Genomic DNA, 14,624 nt, shown 5'->3' on the forward strand with positions numbered 1-14,624 from the left:
TTACGAACAAATTAAATTGGAAGGAACACATAGAAAATGTTGTGGGGAAGGCTAACCAAAGACTGCGTTTTATTGTCCAGACACTTAGAAAATGTAACAGATCTAAGGAGACTACCTACGCTACGGTCGCAGGTTCGAGTCCTGCCTCGGGCATGGTTGTGTGTGATTTCCTTAGGTTAGTTAGGTTTAAGTAGTTCTAAGTTCTAGGGGACTGATGACCACAGATGTTAAGTCCCATAGTGCTCAGAGCCATTTGAACCATTTAAACCTACACTACGCTTGTCCGTCCTCCTTTAGAATACTGCTGCACGGTGTGGGTTCTTTACCAGATAGGACTGACGGAGTACATCGAAAAAGTTCAAAGAAGGGCAGCACGTTTTTTATTATCGCGAAATATGGGAGAGAGTGTCACTGAAATGTTACAGGGTTTGGGCTGGACAGCATTAAAAGAAAGGCGTTTTTCGTTGCGATGCAATCTTCTCACGAAATTCCAATCATCAACTCTCTCCTCCGAATGCGAAAATAGTTTGTTGACACCGACCTACATAGGAAAAAACGATCACCACGATAAAATAAGGGAAATTAGAGCTCGTACGGAGAAATATAGGTGTTCGTTCTTTCCGCGCGCTATATGGGATTGGAATAATAGAAAACTGTGAAGGTCTTTCGATAAACCCTCTGCCAGGCACTTAAACGTGATTTGCAGAGTAGCCATGTAGATGTAGATGTTACACAGACAAACTAAAAGACATCACACAAATGAAACGCAAATTATTACCCACTATCGTCAACCAGATACAGATTACAAAATGGTGAAATAGGAAACACACCATGAAACATATTACATACGAATCCCCCAAAACATTTCCCTTCAAAAAGTTACTTGTTTACTAGGCAGACACAGTGTACAGCCTCCATGCATTTCTATATTACGATCTACCTGTTGTGAACTATCTTCTCATCTTCCTCGCAGCCTCTACTATTTTCGGCCATGGGCTCGTTTTTTGGTTTTGCGCCTCTGGTGGAATCCCATCATTGCTTGTTTGTGTTGTTTTGCAGCTGATCACACTGTGGGTCGGATGCTCTCAACCTCCACAATCTGAGCACCTTGCCTCTTATGATTGTGTCCCTACGCTCTTTAATCCCCTCAGTTGTAATTGTTACTGTAACCACGCCCGTTCTTCCAGTTTCCTCTGATGTGTTGATTACTGTAGCGCAGCTGTGTAGCCTGTGTTCATCATCCCGATGTTCATTATAGTCACCTTTTGGTCTTGCAATGCGTTGCTCGTTGCTGTGATTTGGGATGTTACTCCCATTCTCACTATTCATGTATTCAAGCCCTTGTAAAAGGGTCTTGAATGTTTCACTGTCTCCATAACACCCTGCTAGTGCCTGCTGATAAGAATGTGGCAGCTTGCTATTGCAGAACCGAATTAAATCAAGTAGTTCAGAAGATATGTCAAGAAACTGGTTCTTTTGAGACATTTTTCTCAAAATACTTGACTGGGCTGCATATCCCAACTTTTCGAAGCTTTTTACCAACATAATTTCATCTTCAGTACGTGTCTGACCCTCCATCACCCACTATGTCATGAGGAACTTCTCTCAATTTCTCAGTAATATTGTACATTATGTGTCACCACTCACACCTTTGTTGCAGCCTCACCTTTGAGGAAACTGCATAGAAAGTCTGCTTGAGAGAGAGAGGACCCAAGCCTTAGGATGGAGATTTGAGTTATTTACCCAACACACCTGAAATTTTCAAAGTTTCAAGAAGGTGGGAAATTTTCCCCATACGGCTTCGCTGAATGCTCGGCTAGGCTCATAGCATGCACCACTCAGTAACGGCATACTCCTATACTCCTGTTACTGGAGAGTGATCGATTTTCGTCACTTTCTATCGTAGTATCAAGTACCAATAGGGTGCTGCACTCGGTTGCACTGGCGCCAGTCTCCATGTCTAATGCTTGTGACACTTTCAGCCACAGATATCTAAGTTCCACGGTAATTGTCCCTTCCTGCTGCTTGCGTACTCTGTTGATATTTCCCGGTGTTTCTTTAAACCTCAATAGTTCTTGCACTTCTGCTGTATCGGAAGTCGTTGCAGGGGGCATCCTGTGGTATCGTAGTTCTGCATTCTGTACCATACTCCTGACCGTATGTTCTACTTCATTAACTTTCTGTTTTACTCGCTAGAGTTCCTTAATCTGTTCAGACACTTTCTAAATTGTTTATCCAGGGATCTCTAACGCATCTCAGACTTCCTTATTAATTTATGACTCTTTCCACTGGAAAGCCCCATTGGTATTCTTATGTTCCTCTATATCTTTAGTATTCTGGTCTGCTTATCCCTAAATCTCCTCCATAGTCACCTGTGGGCACGCTTCAATCCTCTTGGTATGTGCCTCCATAACCTACATATACTCCCCATCTCGTGCTTTGTTCTTCCTGTCTCATTTCTCGCTCTTATCTCATTCTTCCTAACTCATTCCTCATTTTTCCTGTTTCATTACTTCTGTAACTTCTTCTTCTCCTTGCCATGAGCCATTATTTTCTGTAGCATGCTTTCTATTTCTATTCTTCCGCATGCTGCTCCTGCCGCTGCTGAAGCCTCCACAGCTGGCTGAGACAATTGTGCTGCTGCACCCTGTGTCATTTCTCCTCTGTCGGCTTCCCCCAGGATATCCGTTTCGACCAACAATTCGTTCTCCCATCTACTTCACCACTAATTATAGAACTATCTTCACTCATTGTAGCTTCCTGACGCTGATCTTTGCCAAACACGGTATCTTCCACGTTACTGCCATCTTCCCCCTGAAATTGTCGCCGATTTATAGTCATATCTACTGTATCATCTGCTTCCACAGCAACTAACACTGCAACAGTTTCTATAATGCCTAGTTGCCTCGTATGGCTTTCCTCATTCGCTAAAAGCTCGGATGCACCTGCCTACTCCTATGACGTGCAGTTCACAGAAACAGTCACGCCCTACTTACCGTTAAAGCAGAAAGAAAACGTGAAAAGCATTTGTGGTCAGGCCCGACAGGTTAAGGTAAAAAAGTTACACTATTGTGAAAAGTGTTGGACTTTGGACTAACATAAAATACATCCCCAAAAATTTCAATATATTCATTAAAATTTGTTTGTTTTTGTTCGTTAGTCAATGAGTATTCGATTCAAAAATTCATTATCTGATTCATCACAAGAGGTTTCCTATGCCTCACTGAAATCAAAAATTTAATGGCTGGCAAGGTGGCCATATTAAAAGTTTAAGAAATGACAGTGCCATCAGTTTGTGCGAGAAATAATTGTAGCTGACTGAATATCAAAAGAAAGCAAGTTCACATCCCCTACCCTGATGACAAAGTATTGGCAGGAATGCCAATTATGCCAGAAGCGAGGTGTGCTGTGAACACGACCACTCGCTGATTAGGCGCTCTGTGGGTGTGCAGATTAGACATGTTAGTTCTATCACCCCAGATCAATTATAGTGATAACTAAGTTAACAGACTATTTTAAAAATCGACTGCTGCACACAGTGGAAACATTATTTGATAAGATCCTACACCTATAAGGGGCCTCGCTTATTGCTTCTGGTTGAGGAACTTGGGCATTTTAAATGAATAATTTACTGTGGTGGTTGCTGAATAACAGAGTTTGACCTGATAAACATATGACTCATTGAAACAATAACCAACATTAACATTGAAAATACAAACAATCTAAGGGTCAATTTAAAACAAATAAAATAAAACAATGATGGAAAAATGAATAGTTATTAGTGTCACCACACCATAATGATGGTGAAAAATTGATTGAGATGGTTCTCAGACACATAAAGGACACGAAATAGTTTTTAACCTCGATTGTAAGACTTTGTAGTCATATGAGAAAGACGAGTAGGACTCCGAACTGAGCACACAAGATCAATAAATAAAAGAAGGGACAAAAATAATCGTCAGAAGATAAAGGAACTCGAATGAATTAAATCAATACTCAACGATGTATCAGTGGTTAAGAAACCCCTTAGAAACAAGACTTAGATTGCAGAAAACATGCATACTAGTGTGCTAAACATATAGGTCAAATTATGAAGAGTGGAAGTGAAAAAGCAGTAATGAAACTCCGCAACCTGATTATATCGCTGTTTCTCTAGTTGGTAGTAGGCGCTGCAAATGCGGACGTATGGAGACTGCAGCTGAGACCGCTGCAGACGTGTTGTGGCGCACCGTACAGCAGTGGGTGCTACCTGTTGCTGGCGTCGGCCGATGTGATGCGACTGCCAATCGTAGATCTCGTCTTCTTCCTGATTGCCCATGGCGGATGCCATGAAGCTCAAAGCAAAACTTAAAAACAACGAGGTGCACGGTGGAAGTCAAGAAAAACGTGAGCAAGCGTGGGACCCGAAACAGAATGAGCATCGGTTTGAGAATCCGAAGCAGAATTCCTCTATTCCTCTGTAAATTTAGCTACTCTTCCTGCATACCTGGGAAAGGCGTCCAGCACAATCTTCCTACCTAATCCAAGAAAGGGCCTAAGAGCTCCTCCAATGAGGGATCTGAAAGTTCATTAGCGCCAGTCATAACATAAAAGACATATCTGCCACTGAGACTAAGTTTGTGGGAGTGAGAAACGAGTGTCTCCCCGTTCCAACGACCAAATTTGTTTGTCGGAAATTTTGTAGAGCTTCTCAGAGTGTTTCCCTGGTAAGAGCAGACTTTTAGTCCGCTGATCCACGCGCGCAAACACATAGCTTGTGTCTGGAGAGAAAAACACAGTGGGATAACGGAAAGTGGACGGCTGAGGACGCCACCAAAATTTTTCCAACAAGTGTAGTTGTCACTCCTTCAACTACAGGCTTCACATTCTGCTAAAGGGGACTACAGTCGACCGTTCTATCACCTATTATTGTTCGAGGTACTTGCAGGATACTCCCTGAGAGGTTTTCACCGCTGCCTATGCCGTCTCCTAATGAGAAACGTGCACTTTGAGTGACAGGCAGCTCACCAACAGCATGTGGAACTTTCCTGTCCCCAGCGAAGAGGAATTCCCTTGACCTAGAGTAGATACATTAACCACGCTCTTCTGTTAACATCTATATGACCCGAAATGGTTATAAATTTCGTTTCTTTCAATTTAAATAACAGCATAACTTTATGACGTTTGGTGACTTTCTCTGAAAATGCAAGTGGAGTATGTGTTTAAACAAGTTTGAAAATATTTTAAATCATTTGGTCGTAAACCTTGGCAGTCCCATATGTAACGTTCAGGTCACATGACCCAACATTAATGTGATTACTGTAGCGCCACCCTTTCTAGTTGTCTGTTACATTTTATTGTAGTAATGAATTTCATTGTTCATACTCGCTCTCAACAGTCAACAAATCAACAATGTTTACAACAATGGTTTTGTCATTAGCGCTTGTCAACAGTTCGAATTATCCACTGTTTCTGCTGTTTGAATCGTGACGTTGAATTCTATATCGTTCGTAATCAGTCTGAATTGCGACATCATGGCGATTACGTCATTGACCGACACTGAGTTGACAGAATTAGTAAATACCTAAATAGACAAAATATCACTTTCTGAATTCAAAGATCGTTTCACTAACGATTTGAAAGCGAGTGTTCCCATGACAGTGAAGACAGACAATAGACTGTTTAGAATAGTGTACAGGCTTCAATTTCTAAAAACTTGACACAGAATTGCAACCATCAGCACAACACGGCCGCCTACCTGCTTCAAAGGACATCAAGAATACCTGGGTTTCTACTAGGTACGCAAACAGCAGGTTAAGGGATTTAAAGAGTTCATTTTAAGTAGTGTTTTGTGCACGATTTAAAAATGATATAACAGAGATATCAGGTACTGAGGAGAAATGAGCTTATGGCCAACAGTGGGCAAATATTAGTGACTGTTTTTCACACATACCTAGGAATCTTATTACTTGTAAGTGTATGTCGATTATATGGGGAATCTATAGAAAGACTGTAGATAAGCATGCTAGGTGGAACATAATTCGGGCAACGATGTCCCTTGAAACATCCTGTAAAATATCGCACGTCTTGCACATTTAATAAGAAATCCACATGAGAGGAAAGACAATGTACTAATAAACTTGCCGCAGTTCGTAAAATCTGGGAGATGTTGTTAGGAGTCCTTCCTAAACTGCATAATCCAGCAGAAAATGCGACCGTCGAGGAGCTGTTGGTAGCGTTCAGACGCCGCTGTCCATTCATGCAGTTCACGCCAAGCCAATTCGCATAATATGGGATCAAAATATGGACTCTGCGTGACGGAAAATCTTCATATGTACTGAAAGCCCGAGAGCGGAGCGATAACAGGAAAAAGTTAAGGGAATAAGAGTAGATGTTGATCTCACCTCTGATTTGCGAGGTTGGAATGTAACATGTGACAACTTTTTTATCTCGTACAATTTGGGACAGCTGCTCCCGAAAACGAAACTCTAAATGTTAGGAACCATACGGAAACTAAGCCAGAGCTTCCACAAAATGTGATAGCTCTTCATTGTACTTCTCAAACGATACTACGGTGGTAGAGCATATTCCTAAGAGAAGTAAGAATATTGTACTTAGGGACCAAGATGGGGAACACAGCGACAGGGCTGTTAAGAAGCCAAAAATGATTTTAGATTCTAATTCAACCAAAGGGGCTGCACACACTCTAGATCAGTTAACAATTATATATATATATATATATGCAAACGAAAAACTAAAAGACAGCCCATGATATTCTTGATGTTATTACTTATAATGGATATGTCTTATGGACTTCGAATGTCCTTAATTGGAATGCAATTGAACTGTCTAGAAGGAGAATATTTTTGGAGGAATTTGGAAAGTAACTTGTAGCAGAGCACATTCCATCAAGAAACCATCTACCACGAACAGAAGATTCTCTGAGATTGATCAGGAGCATGCAAGGCCATGAATGAGTTGCAAGTGTGCCCAGATCTGTAACAGTTCACCTACTAAACTTGCACTCTGTAAGTTATGTCCTTCAAGTAATGACTATAAAACAAACATATTAAGTGAAAAGTATAATGAACATGCAAGCAAAACACATTTGACCTACTTGCGTCTAAACTGGAATGAGTAAGAAGGAAAGAAAGTGACAGAGACGGACAAACGGACAGATGGATGTTGAGATGACTTTTTCATGAAACTGTCTGTTGTTTCTTATGTATCCTGTGTGAATATTAAAATAATAAACTTTCTTTAGTAATGTTCTGTGTATTTTTATTACTTTCGTTATTATTTCACTATTATTATGAACAACATATTGTTGTTGTTGTTGTTGTTGTTGTTGTGGTCTTCAGTCCTGAGACTGGTTTCATGCAGCTCTCCATGCTACTCTATCCTGTGCAAGCTGCTATATCTCCCAGTACGTACTGCAGCCTACATCCTGCTGAATGTGCTTAGTGTATTCATCACTTGGTCTCCCTCTACGATTTTTACCCTCTGCGCTGCCCTCCAATACTAAACTGGTGATCCCTCGATGCATCAGAATATGTCCTACCAACCGATCCCTTCTTCTAGTCAAGCTGTGCCACAAATTTCTCTTCTCACCAATTCTGTTCAATACCTCCTCATTAGTTATGTGATCTACGCATCTGATCTTCAGCATCCTTCTGTAGCACCACATTTCGGAAGCTTCTATTCTCTTCTTGTCCAAATTATTTATTGTCCATGTTTCACTTCCATACATGGCTATACTCAATATAAATACATTCAGAAACGACTTCCTGACACTTAAATCTGTACTCGATGTTAACAAACTTATTTTCTTCAGAAACGCTTTCCTTGCCATTGCCAGTCTGCATTTTATATCCTCTCTACTTCGACCATCATCAGTTATTTTTCTCCCCAAATAGCAAAACTCCTTTACTACTTTAAGTGTCTCATTTCCTAATCTAATACCCTCAGCATCACCCGATTTAATTCGACTACATTCCATTATCTTCGTTTTGCTTTTGTTGATGTTTATCTTATTTCCTCATTGTCATTGCCGATCCTCAAAGTTTTTATTTCCTCTCCATGGATTTTAATTGCTACTCCGAAATTTTGTTTTGTTTCCTTTAGTGCTTGCTCAGTATACAGATTGAGTAACATCAGGGATAGGCTACAACCCTGCCTCACTCCCTTCCAAACCACTGCTTCCCTTTCATGCCCCTCGACTCTTATAACTGCCATCCAGTTTCTGTACAAATTGTAAATAGCCTTTAGCTCCCTGTGTTTTACCCCTGCCACCTTAAGAATTTGAAAGAGGGTATTCCAGTCAACTTGACAAAAGCTTTCTCTAAGTCTACAAATGCAAGAAACGTGGGTATGCCTTTCCTTAATCTATTTTCTAAGATAAGTCGTAGGGTCAGTATTGTCTCACGGAATCCAAACTGATCTTACCTGAGGTCGGCTTCTACAAGTTTTTCCAATCGTCTGTAAAGAATTTGTGTCAGTATTTTGCAGCCGTGGCTTATTAAACTGATAGTTCGGTAATTTTCACATCTGTCAACCCTTGCTTTTTTTGGGATTGGAATTATTATATTCTTCTTGAAGTCTGAGGGTATTTCGCCTGTCTCATACATCTTGCTCACCAGATGGTAGAGTTTTGTCAGGGCTGGCTCCCCCAAGGCTATCAGTAGTTCTAATCAAATGTTGTCTACTCCCTGGGCCTTGTTTCGAATTAAGTCTTTTAGTGCTCTGTCAAACTCTTCACGAAGTATCATATCTCCCATTTTTTCTTCATCTACATCCTCTTCCATTTCCATAGTATTGTCCTCAAGAACATCGCCCTTGTATAGACCCTCTATATATTCCTTCCACCTTTCCGCTCTCCCTTCTTTGCTTAGAACTGGGTTTCCAGCAGAGCGTTTGATATTCATGGAAGTGGTTCTCCTTTCTCCAAAGGTTTCTTTAATTTTCCTGTAGGCAGTATCTATCTTACCCCTAGTGAGATAAGCCTCTACATCCTCACATCTGTCCTCTAGGCATCCCTGTTTAACCATTTTGCACTTCCTGTCGATATCATTTTTGAGACGTTTGTATTCCTTTTTGCCTGCTTCATTTACTGCATTTTTATATTTTCTCCTTTAATCAATTAAATTCAATATTTCTTCTATTACCCAAGCTTTTCTGTTAGCCCTCGGCTTTTTACCTATTTGATCCTCTGCTGCCTTCACTATTTCATCCCTCAAAGCTACCCATTCTTCCTCCGCTGTATTTCTTTCCCCCATTCCTGTCAATTGTTCCCTTTTGCTCTCCCTGAAACACTGTACAACCTCTGGTTCTTTCAGTTTATCCAGGTCCTATCTCCTTAAATTCCCACCTTTCTGCAGTTCATAACCAATAGCTTTTGGTCAGAGTCAACATCTGCCTCTGGAAATGTCTTACAATTTAAAACCTCGTTCCTAAATCTCCGTCTTACCATTATATAATCCATCTGATACCTTTTAGTATCTCCGGCGTTCTTCCATGTATACAACCTTCTTTCATGATTGTTGAACCAAGTATTAGCTATGATTAAGTTATGTTCTGCACGTAATTCTACCAGGCGGCTTCCTCTTTCATTTCTTACCCCCAATCCATATTCACCTACTATGTTTCCATCTCTCCCTTTTCCTACTCTCGAATTCCAGTTATCCATGACTATTACATTTTCGTCTCCCTTCACTACCTGAATAATTTCTTTTATCTCATCATACATTTCATCAATTTCTTCGTCATCTGCAGAGCTAGTTGGCATATAAACTTGTCCTACTGTAGTAGGCGTGGGCTTCGTGTCTATCTTGGCCACAATAATGCGTTCACTATGCTGTTTGTAGTAGCTTACCCGTACTCCTATTTTTTTTATTCATTATTAAACCCACTCCTGCGTTACCCCTTATTTATTTTTAGGTATGTATAAATATAATTTACATTATTTCTTACAGCGAAAACGTAATGTCATTCTGAATCTGCCTAATGTATTCATCCCTTGGTCTCATTCAACGATTTTTACCCTGCACGGTTCCCACCAATACTAAATTAGTGATCCCTTGATGCCTCAGAACGTGTCATACCAACCGATCGTTTCTTCTAGTCAATTTGTGCCACAAATTTCTCATCTAAATTCCTAAAATCTATCGAATCACAATTACGGTTTGTGTTGTTGTTACTTTCTGTGTGTACGGATTCCTTGTTTGCAGTAACGAACCAGATAATCACCCCATCAGTAACATGTGGCCCTTCATGCTGAATACTCACGACACTCACTCCCCATATTCATCTTAAGGACTATTGTACCACAATGCAATCGATGTCGTGGTCAAGATACGTTTGATGTTTAGTTTGAGCAATAAATGTCAAGGTTTCTGAATGCAAGTTAACTGTCATGCACACTGATTTCGCTTCCAGTTCTCCTCAAAGTGCGTCCATATTGTATCTATAATCTACCAAAGAGAGTGTGTAATGAGAAAGAAAGAGAATAAATTCGTTACTGCATGGTCGCACCTAATCTTAGCGTTTTCATTGCTATTACTTATATGTTTATTAGTCGTTACAAATAGAAAAGTATAGAGCCTAAATGTTTCATGATAGCCAGTCAGGATTCAGAGCGACTACTAAATACGCAAAGAAAGATTCAGTCGCCCACGAGGCAAGCCATGGCCAACGACTTCGTGCCATTTGTGGTAGTTTCGTAATGTTAATAGTATCCCTCCTGTTTCTTCGTATAACTTACTGTGTGAGATCATTTCATTACAAGAAAACAGCTAAAACAGCTATATAACCCCTCTCTTTTCAAGAAGAAGCTGCCTCCGGAAATGTTTTAGTATAATAATCAGGTTGTCTTACTTTTTATGCTCTGCTTTACAGGTCAACAAATTTTATTCACTATCGGACTAAGAAACAGTTCATAGGGCGTAGTTTTTATTTGTGGGACAAGTGTAATTACAAAACCAAATAGACTTAACTAACCACAATATCATGTTACAGCAAAATGCACTTAATACGGAAATTTATGCTGTTACTGTTATCAGTAAATATATCACCTATGGCCAAAATCAAGCTCATTTCATTTTTGTTCGCCTCGAAACCTTCGTATAAGCATAGCCCGCAAACACCTTTCCACTACACTGAAAATGGCGCATAAATAATCGGAGCTGTCCTTTACCTGCACCTTCGCACACCTTCCGAGATAGAGTGGTAGCGTTAGTATTCATCATCCATAATGGCCACGAAATACACAGTCCTGTCCACACCCAGCCTAACACAGACACTACGGCCGATGTCATTCTTGCCTCTCCTAACCTCCTGAGGCACAGAAATTAAGAATTCATAGATTTAACTGCGAGTCATCTCCTGCTGGGTACCAAATCCAACATGACACATCCCTAATCATGAACATAGGCAGTTCCGGGACTATTCTTGCACAGACTGAAATGCATAACGTGCCCAAATCCGTACCCTAGTCGCGTACTCAACTTCGTTTTATTGGGAGAATTTTGAGAAAGTGTAATTCATCCATAAAGGAGACAGTGAATAGGACGCTAGTGCGATTCATTTTTGGGTACTGTTCGAGTGTTTGAGACCCCCACCATGTCAGATTAAAGAAAGACAACGAAGCAGTTCAGAATCCGGCTGCTAGATTTGTTACCGGTAGGTTGGGCCAGCAAGCGAGTATAACGGAAATGCTTTGAGAATTCGAATGGAAACCCCTGGAGAGAAGACAACGATCTTTCCCCAAGCCACTACTGCGTAAATTTAGAGAACCGGCATTTGAGACCGACCGTATAACGATTCTACTGGTTACAATATACATTTCGCGTAAGAACCACTAAGATAAGATGCGAGACGAGGCTTTTATATCGCCATTTTTCCCTCGCTGTATTTGCGAACCGGAGAGGAAATGTCTAGTAGTGTTGCAATACATTCTCCATCAAGCACCGTACGGTGGTTCGCGGAGTATGTACGTAGATGTAGAACGCCAAGACTTTAAGCCTTCAAAACCCTGGCGACATCCAGCATGAGGCTGATTTCCTACAACATATCTCAGATGCAGTTCCCAGTTGTATTGCACTCCCACCCAGCTTCCATGATTGTCCCACTACAGCGTATTGTGGGCTGGTAACAATCTGCTAATCGGGCGACTAAACATTTCCTCAACCCAGTGACTCGTCAACGTAGTGACTCGCTTCCTGGCGCCGACCGGAATGGTCGTGCGGTTCTAGGCGCTACAGTCTGGAGCCGAGCGACCTCTACGGTCGCAGGTTCGAATCCTGCCTCGGGCATGGATGTGTGTGATGTCCTTAGGTTGGTTAGGTTTAATTAGTTCTAAGTTATAGGCGACTGATGACCTTAGAAGTTAAGTCGCATAGTGCTCAGAGCCATTTGAAACATTTTGAATCGCTTCCTGGCACGGTGGTTCGTTAGTGAATTGTTGCGTTGTCCCCTTCGAAAACGCCTAATAATCATCTGGTAGACCAAAGGAAACAGTTAGTGAATTATACGTAAAAGACACGAATAACTAACTATAAATAAGTATATATGGTACAAATGGTTCTAACCACTATCGGACTTAACATCTGAGGTCAGTCCCCTAGACTTAGAACTACTTAAACCTAACTAACCTAAGGACATCACACACATCCATGCCCAAGGCAGGATTCGAACCTGCGACCGTAGTACCAGCGCGGTTCCGAACTGAAGCGCCTAGAACCGCTTGGCCACAGCGACCGACAATAAGTATATATAATGGAAACAAGTATTATGATTCCTTAGTACATTAATGCTGGCTAACCATGCTATTACATTTCAATATCAGTTTATTCACAGGTGGTACAAAATTTAGTTTGAATTATGGTCTCACAAAGGATAAAATTATTCACAGTGGTATAAATGAAATAAAAAATAACTGTCCTCACAGACCAGGTAGAGCGTTCGCAGGAAATAACTAGAAGATAGAGGCATAGTGTGGTGCACTAATTCTTCTAGACTACATTAATTCCTAATGCTCACTAATTCAACCAAGTCTCTGTGCAGTGATCAGTACATAATACCATAACTCTCAGTTGATTATTTCCGCAATTTTAAAGTAATTTTTTGTGTATATTCACTTCTGATTTTAAAAAGTGAAACACTCAGAAGCACGCCACGATAAGAGGACCTGTAGAACAGCGGAACCATATTAAGTGATTTAAATGGCAGAGAGGTGACGTGCACTCAGGCGCCCTATTTTGTGTCACCGGACAGGTCAGTGTTACGCAAAGCTTAGCCGGTGCGGAGCCGTCACGCGAAGTGTAAATGTGTAGCGAATGCTCACTGTGGGTCGTCGACATCACTGGGTGGAATATCGGCATGTCAGTGCGTTCGAAATGGATAGAGTGATTGGTCTCTGGGAGGCGGGTCTGTCGCTCCGAGACACTGACGCTCGCACAGGGAACACTGCTTCTGCAGCGAGATGTGTGCGGGACCTGTGGACTGAAGGAGGCCGTACACATCACAGGATGACATAATGGGACTACAGCGTGAGATGACAACCAACTTTCCGCTTGGTCGTAACGGAAAGGACAGCGTCGTCCACAGTGTAGACGCGACGTTAGAGCACTGCAACTGGTATGGTCACGTGTGCGTCGACGGGGCGATGCCGTCATCTGGGGGTTGGACTGATGGCACGCATGCCAATGCGTCGGCTTCCATTGACCAGAACCCACCGAGACGCACACTGAAATGGGCACTTGCATGCCTACACTGGGACGAGTCCCGCTTCAACTTGTCCTACAGTGATGGCCGAATACACCTTCGACGCCAACTTGGTGAACGCGACCGGGCAGACTGTATTGTTGAGCGACAAAGCGGACAAAAGGTAACTGGTGGTTTGGGGCGCCATTGCCTTTAACACACGACCTCGCCTCCTACATCTTCAGGGCAATCTCAACAGCTTCCGCTACATCAGGGAGGTTTTACAGCCCCAGGCATTAGCCTCTGCACACCGTACCTCATGCCTTATTTCAGCAGAACATCAAGACGTGTGTGGGGAGGGCTGTTCAAGCCTTCGTCGAAGAACGACGGGTACCACTGCTTCCCTGGGCTGCCCGTTCGCCTGGTAGTCACCCATCGAACACGTCGGAATATGGTCTGTCGGCAACTTGTTCGTTCAGGTCCTTCTGCAGCCACAGTTGATGCTTTGTGGCTGCGCCTACAAATCGCATGGTATACACACCAGCAGTGCATTCAGGAGCTCTTTCACTGCATGCCATGACGTTTAACGGCTCTGACTGCAGCAAGTGGCACAGCAACTCTGTACTGAATTTCCACAGTCACAGGACATGTACAGGTCTGCAATGCTAATCATTTGTGTAGTGTCATGACCACAATCGGTGGAATAAATTTCATTGTGATCAAATCTCTCGGTCTTGGTGTTCCGCTTTTTCCAAACAATAGTGAATGTAATTTATTAATTTTGTCAATATTCACTATTTAAAGTCTGTGACAAAATTACGCAAAAAGCTATTGGAAAATAGTACTGTAAAATCTTTGTAGCAGAAACGCTGAGAAGGCCAGGGAAGTTTGCACTGTATGGAATACAAATAATCTGTTTCAAAGTTGACAAAACTATAGTTGGGCGT

This window comes from Schistocerca piceifrons, chromosome 5 (assembly GCF_021461385.2).
Source record: "Schistocerca piceifrons isolate TAMUIC-IGC-003096 chromosome 5, iqSchPice1.1, whole genome shotgun sequence".
Lineage (NCBI taxonomy): Eukaryota > Metazoa > Arthropoda > Insecta > Orthoptera > Acrididae > Schistocerca > Schistocerca piceifrons.